Source organism: Triticum urartu, chromosome 7A, assembly GCF_056163025.1.
Source record: "Triticum urartu cultivar PI428250 chromosome 7A, HENAU_Tu73, whole genome shotgun sequence".
Classification (NCBI taxonomy): Eukaryota; Viridiplantae; Streptophyta; class Magnoliopsida; order Poales; family Poaceae; genus Triticum; species Triticum urartu.
This window is the reverse complement of record NC_141879.1, coordinates 36,762,872-36,770,529: the sequence shown is the minus strand read 5'-3', so window position 1 is coordinate 36,770,529 and position 7,658 is coordinate 36,762,872.

The following is a 7,658-nucleotide window of genomic DNA, read 5'->3' as shown; positions in this document are numbered from 1 at the left end:
AATGGTCGAGACATAAAGATTGATATATTGGACGGCTTTATTCGGACACCGGAAGTGTTCCGGGTGATTTCGGAGAAAACCGGAGAGCCGGAGGGTTACCGGAACCCCCCCCCCCCCCGGGAGAAGTAATGGGCCATATGGGCCTTAGTGGAGAGAGAGGGGCAGCCAAAGGTGGGCCGCGCGCCTCCTCCCCCCCTGGTCCGAATTGGACTAGGAGAGGGGGGGCGGCGCCCCCCTTTCCCTCTCCCTCCCCACTTCTTTCCCCCTCCTAGTAGGAGTCCTACTCCTACTAGGAGGAGGACTCCTCCTTGGCGCGCCATAGAGGGCCGGCCGGCCTCCTCCCCTTGATCCTTTATATACGGAGGCAGGGGCACCCCCTAGAGACACAAGTTGATCCACGTGATCATATTCTTAGCCGTGTGCGGTGCCCCCTTCCACCATAGTCCTCGATAATATTGTAGCGGTGCTTAGGCGAAGCCCTGCGACGGTAGTACATCAAGATCGTCACCACGCCGTCGTGCTGACGGAACTCTTCCCCGACACTTTGCTGGATCGGAGTCCGAGGATCGTCATCGAGCTGAACGTGTGCTAGAACTCGGAGGTGCCGTAGTTTCGGTGCTTGATCGGTCGGGCCGTGGAGATGTACGACTACATCAACCAAGTTAACGCTTCCGTTGTCGATCTACAAGGGTACGTAGATCACACTCTTCCCTCTCGTTGCTATGCATCACCATGATCTTGCATGTGCGTAGGAAATTTTTTGAAATTACTACGTTCCCCAATAATTAGAAGGCTGGCACAGGCTTCAGTCAGTCCGCTCTTGGCGGACTGAACCTTCTGGATCACCGCACTCATAATAGTGCGGTGCTCCTCGTCGATGGAGGCGCCGTTAAGCGTCTCCAGCAAATTGTCCGGTGCCTCCGGTTGGACGGAGGTCACTGGCTCGGTAGGCTCGCTCCTCTTGGAAGGAGGCTGCCTAATGGAGTCCAAAACCATTGAAGGTTCCGGCGCGGTGTCCAGCTCAAGGCCGGACTCGGAACCCTTGGGGGTTTTATCCCCTTTGCGCTTGGAGTCCGGGAGGTCGCCTTGCGGCACCTCCAGGACCACCTCCTCCTGGCTTGGAACCTGTTGGGACAGCACCTCGCGCGTCGTCCGTAGGGTGGGGGGAGGTAGCTGTCGGAAGCGAATTCACATCCGACGAATCCAGGGAACCACTCGACGACACGTCGAGCCGGTCTTTGGGTGGACTGCATAAACATGTTCGACATAAGGAAAAGATGTGCAATGGAGGAATACTATGAATCACTCTGGTATCCGGACACTTACGATCTCGCCAGGGGCTTGGCCCTGTGCGGCCACTCCTCTTTGCCGTCGTCGGCGTTGGTGGAGCTGTCCGGAGGAAGGGTTTTCCCCTTCTTGGACCCTTCGGCCTCCCCAGTTGGGGCGACCTTCCTTTTCTTCTCTCCCCCCACTGGAGGGGGAGAGGTCTCTTCTTCCTCCTCCTCGTCTTCATGGGAGGAGTGCGTCTTGGAGTCGTCGGATGATGAATCCGACACCCCCAAGCGCCGGGCACTCTTCCGAGTCCCTGTGGCCTTCTTCTTGGCCTTCTTCTCCGGCACCACATAGGGTGCCGGAACCAGCAGCTTCGCCAAGCGAGCGTCTGCTGGGCCTTCGGGCAAAGGAGCCAGGCAGTTGATCTGTCTGGACGTCTCCTACCAATCCTGTCAAAGGTAAGGGAGCTTAAGATCCCACATGGAGTCAAACTATGAAAAACTAATACCCTGTAAAAGGTAAAAACAGCTTACCGCACGAGCGTGACGCTGCGTGCTGAATCCGTGATCCTTGATAGCGGATGCGGGGGGCCCGGCGCCCTTGAAAAGCACCTTCCAGGCATCTTTGTACGTCGTGTCGAAGAGCCTGCTCAGAGTTTGGTGCAGCGCCGGGTCGAACTCCCACAGGTTGAAAGCCCGTTGTTGACACGGGAGGATCCGGCGGATGAGCATAACCTGGACTATGTTGACAAGTTTGAGCTTCTTGTCCACCAGGGTTTGGACGCATGTTTGGAGTCCGGTCAGCTCTCCTTCTTTACACCATGACAGGCCCGTCTCTTTCCAGGAGGTGAGCCGCGTAGGGGGTCCGGATCGGAACTCGAGGGCTGCGACCCATTCAGGGTCGCGAGGCTCGGTGATGTAAAACCACCCCGATTGCCTCCCCTTTAGGGACTCCACGAAGGAGCCCTCGGGCCATATGACGTTGGGCATCTTGCCCACCATGGCGCCTCCGCACTCCGCCTGGGTGCCGTGCACCACCTTCGGCTTGACGTTGAAAGTCTTGAGCCATAGGCCGAAATGGGGGCGGATGCAGAAGAAAGCCTCGCACACGACGATAAACGCCGAGATATTGAGGACAAAGTTCAGGGCCAGATCATGGAAATCCAGGCCATAGTAGAACATGAGCCCCAGGACAAATGGGTGGGGAGGGAAGCCCAGTCCGCGGAGGAAATGGGGGAGGAACACCACCCTCTCATGGGGCCTAGGGGTGGGGATGAGCTACCCCTCTTCGGGAAGCCGGTGCGCAATGTCGTTGGACAAGTATCCGGCCATCCTCAGTTTTTTTATGTGTCCCTCCGTGACGGAGGAGACCATCCACTTGCCTCCCGCTCCGGACATGGCAGGAGAAGGTTGAGGTGGGGTGTGCGGACTTGGGCGCTGGAGCTCGAGTGCGCGGAAATGGATAGGCAAAGGAGGAAGAGGGCGTGGATGAAAAGGTGGATCCTTATCCCCTTATATGGGTGGACGCGACTATGCGCCCCCACCAGCCTGGTAAAACTCGCTTATCTCCCAAGCGTCGTAATCAATGGCGCGATTGGGTTACCCACACCCGTATTGATGAGAATCCCGGAATAAGGAGACATGATCTCTGCTTTAACAAGACGTGCCAAGGAAACCGCCTCACTAAACGCGCTGAGGTGGGACAGTAAAACGATTCGAATAAAGACTTGGCCGTGGTGTGATGTCACGCTACGGAATACGTCAGCAGATTAGATTTGTGTAAATATTATTCTCTCTATGGCAATATGTGAAAACTTATTTTGCAGAGCCAGACACTACCGTTGTGTTCAAAATCTTCTATGAAGTACTGGCAGGAGGAACCCGCCTTGCAATGCCGAAGACAATCTGCGCGCCGGACTCTTCGTCATTGAAGCCTGGTTCAGGGGCTATTGAGGGAGTCCTGGATTAGGGGGTGTCCGGATAGCCGGACTATACCTTCGGCCGGACTCCTGGACTATGAAGATACAAGATTGAAGACTTCGTCCCGTGTCCGGAAGGGACTTTCCTTGGCGTGGAAGGCAAGCTTGGCGATACGGATATGTAGATCTCCTACCATTGTAACCGACTCTGTGTAACCCTAGCCCTCTCCGGTGTCTATATAAACCGGAGGGTTTTAGTCCGTAGGACAAACAACAATCATACCATAGGCTAGCTTCTAGGGTTTAGCCTCTCTGATCTCGTGGTAGATCTACTCTTGTACTACCCATATCATCAATATCAATCAAGCAGGACGTAGGGTTTTACCTCCATCAAGAGGGCCCGAACCTGGGTAAAACTTCGTGTCCCCTGCCTCCTGTTACCATCCGGCCTAGACGCACAGTTCGGGACCCCCTACCCAAGATCCGCCGGTTTTGACACCGACAGGAGTCCTACTCCTACTAGGAGGAGGACTCCCCCCTCCTTGGCACGCCTCAAGGGCCGGCTGGCCTCCGCCCTTGCTCCTTTATATACAGGGGCAGGGGGGCACCTCTAGACACACAAGTTGATCTTCGTGATCATTCTCTTAGCCGTGTGTGGTGCCCCCCTCCACCATAATCCTCGATAATATTGTAGTGGTGCTTAGGCGAAGCCCTGCGATGGTAGAACATCAAGATCGTCACCACGCCGTCGTGCTGACGGAACTCTTCCCTGACACTTTGCTGGATCGGAGTCCGGGGATCGTCATCGAGCTAAACGTGTGCTAGAACTCGGAGGTGCCGTAGTTTCGGTGCTTGATCGGTCGGGCCGTGAAGACGTACGACTACATCAACCGCGTTGTGCTAACGCTTCCGCTTCCAGTCTACGAGGGTACGTAGACAACACTCTCCCCTCTCGTTGCTATGCATCACCATGATCTTGCGTGTGCGTAGGAATTTTTTTGAAATTACTACGTTCCCCAACACTTTCGACGGCAACTCCAACTCTATATATTTGCTTTCGGAGAGAGAAAAATCAAGGAGAAGAAATCATCGTGTTTTACGATACGGAGCCGCCGCCAAGCCCTAAAACCTCTCGGGAGGGCTGATCTGGAGTCCGTTCGGGGCTCCGGAGAGGGGGATTCGTCGCCGTCGTCATCATCAACCATCCTCCATCACCAATTTCATGATGCTCACCGCCGTGATTGATCCCTAGTATCCACTATGTTTTGAGATTGATGTTGCTATGACTTTGCTATGCTTAATGCTTTTCACTATGGCCCGAGTGCCATGATTTCAGATCTGAACCTATTATCTTTTCATGAATATATGAGAGTTCTAGATCCTATCTTGCAAGTCTATAGTCACCTATTATGTGTTATGATCCGTTAACCCCGAAGTGACAATAATCGGGATACTTACCGGTGATGACCATACTTTGAGGAGTTCATGTATTCACTATGTGCTAATGCTTTGTTCCGGTTCTTCTATTAAAAGGAGGCCTTAATATCCCTAAGTTTCCAATAGGACCCCGCTGCCACGTGAGGGTAGGACAAAAGATGTCATGCAAGTTCTTTTTCATAAGCACGTATGACTATATACGGAATACATGCCTACATTACATTGACGAACTGGCTAGTTCTGTGTCACCCTATGTTATGACTGTTACATGATGAACCGCATCCGGCATAATTATCCATCACTGATCCGGTGCCTACGAGTTTTCCATATACTGGTTCTTGATTATTTATTTTTCCGTTGCTACTGTTACAATCACTACAAAATACCAAAAACATTACTTTTGTTGTCTTTACTTTTGTTACCGCTATCACCATTATCATATTACTTTGCTACTAAACACTTTGCTGCAGATACTAAGTTTCCAGGTGTGGTTGAATTGACAACTCAGCTACTAATACTTGAGAATATTCTTTGGCTCCCCTTGTGTCGAATCAATAAATTTGGGTTGAATACTCTACCCTCAAAAGCTGTTGCGATCCCCTATACTTGTGGGTTATCAACCAAGAATGGTCATTTCCACCCCTCCTGCCTATCACCTCAAGGCGGTCTTGATCTTTTGTCAAGGACCACAAGGCGATAAAATGGCATGCACTCGGAATGTACTCGCAACTACTCTCACTTAACAAAACTAAATGGCAGAGACACAACCCCTCCAAGGAACGGTGTGTCGAGGGAAGTGGGCTCTGCCACATTCCCCTACAACACATCCGTCTTTGAGTCCTATTTTCCCATAGAGGCAAGGTACAAATATTTGTATTAGAGCCCCGACTTTCATAGTTGTACCACCCAGGTTTCCTTAAAGGGAGCCGCACAACTTCCGTATACCCAAGGGCCTATGACGGGGTGAAGAAGGCGTCCATAGCGGGATGGATGAGGATACAAGGCAGTGCTAGAACGACAACTATGCCCAGAGTTAGTTCCTGCTTTCGGTGTTTATGTTTGAAGGTAGAATAAATATTTTATACTTTAAAAATCCAGAAAAGTATGAGAGCAAGTTCCAAGTCATAAGAGACCAGACGAGCCAAGGACCCAGGCCAAAGTTTTTCTAAGTGCTGGAAGCTTTTTTGAATTCATGGATAATTGTTTTAAATCATGAACATTTCCCAAGTACATGGAGCTTTTTTTAAAAATAAAAATTATTTTTTGACTCCACAAACATTATTTACTTTGTGCATTTTCAAATTTGCGATTACTCTATAAATCTGCAAATATTTTTTTAGATTTGTGCACATTTTTTTGAATTTGCGAACATTTTCTAAATTCATGCACACTTTTTTAATCTGTAAACATTTGTGTGAAAACTTTGCAAACATTTTTTGAGTTCACGAACATTTTTCAAATTTGTAATATTTTTTTTCAAATTACTGAACATTTTTCAAGTTCACAAACATTTTTTGAATTTCCTACATTTTTACATTTCTTAACATTCTTAATTAAAACAAAACCGACCAAAAGAAAACCTCCTTTCTTGTTCCCAGGTACACACCTCGGTCCCATTTTGTTTTGAGACATTTTTTTTTCTAGACAAAGCCGACCGAGCAGTGGAACGGTGGATGCGAGCAGGATGAACTGATGCCCCGACCCACAGGGGCTAGAAATGAGTGAACGTGTGTACGTACACAACGGGAATGCCATATCTCGCTTAGAGCCAGAATAGCATCCATGTGTGCACGCATATAGTGCCTGCCTGTTAGCTTCCTGCACTTAGTTTTTTCTTTGTTTCTTCACTGGTGTTTTGAGACGTATTGGTTTGAACCGTTTTTTCTTTGATTCTTGACTGGTGTTTTCGTTTTGCATTTTTTATTATTTGTCTTTGTTTCTTTCTTGACATTTACTGGTTTGTTCTTGTTTTTTTTGTTTCTTTCTTAGTTTTTTCCTTTTGTTTATTTTGATGCCAAATATTTTACATACACATTCAACATTTTTTTCTATGCATTAGGAACGCTTTTGGTATACACGTTAACATTTTCCAAATACTTGACTAATTTTGGTATACTTGGAACATTTTTTATATAGAAGTTTAACATTTCCCATTTTTCATAAACATTATACCATTTTTGTATGCATTATAAATATTTTTCTATACACATTTAACGTTCCTCTAATTCCTGATTATCATTTTTCAAAAAAAAATATATACAGCGATTTTTATAATAGATATAATCAGAATATTCTGAAATACAAGCAAACGGGAAAAAGGAAATAAAAGAAAATAAGAATGCAAAAAGCTAATAAAGAAAAAGAAAGAAACACTAAAGGCCTGAGACCGGGCTATGCCGGGCCAATCTGGCGGCTGCCTGAACCGAGACGCCCTACTGTCTCAATGTCAAGCAGAACAAAATGCGCCCTACTGTCACAACGGGTGACACGTCGCACAGCCCAGCAGCAATAGGCGCATTTTGTGTTGCTCTTTGTGCCATAGCAGGCCACGCCTTGCAAAAGACACAAGCGGACGAGTTTTTTTTTTAAGTGGCCTGCGCTCCTTCTGTTTGGCGTGACAGTTCAAGGCTGAAGAGATTGTATAACAGTCATGTAGACATGAGGATTACGCCTACATTATTCATAACTAGAAGAACGCCCGTACGTTGTAACGGGACCACATTAACTTTAAGAGTTCAATATTAATATTCTCATACATATCAATCCTTCTCCTCCTTTCGTCTGCCACCGAGACAGGGACCTAGACTTTGTGCTGCTCTTATTGATTTAATGAAAAAAGTTATTTATTTCTGTTAGAACACAAATGCTTAGATAGCATCTGCATGTCAGGGAAGGATAATGTGGCCTGGATAGCATCTGCAAGTTAGGGAAGAATTATGCAACCGTGTAATATTTGGATAGGAACAAACATGGCCGTGTGTTGCCCTGTTGCATTACCGCCCAACGAACATGGACGCCGCCGCCGGCGGCC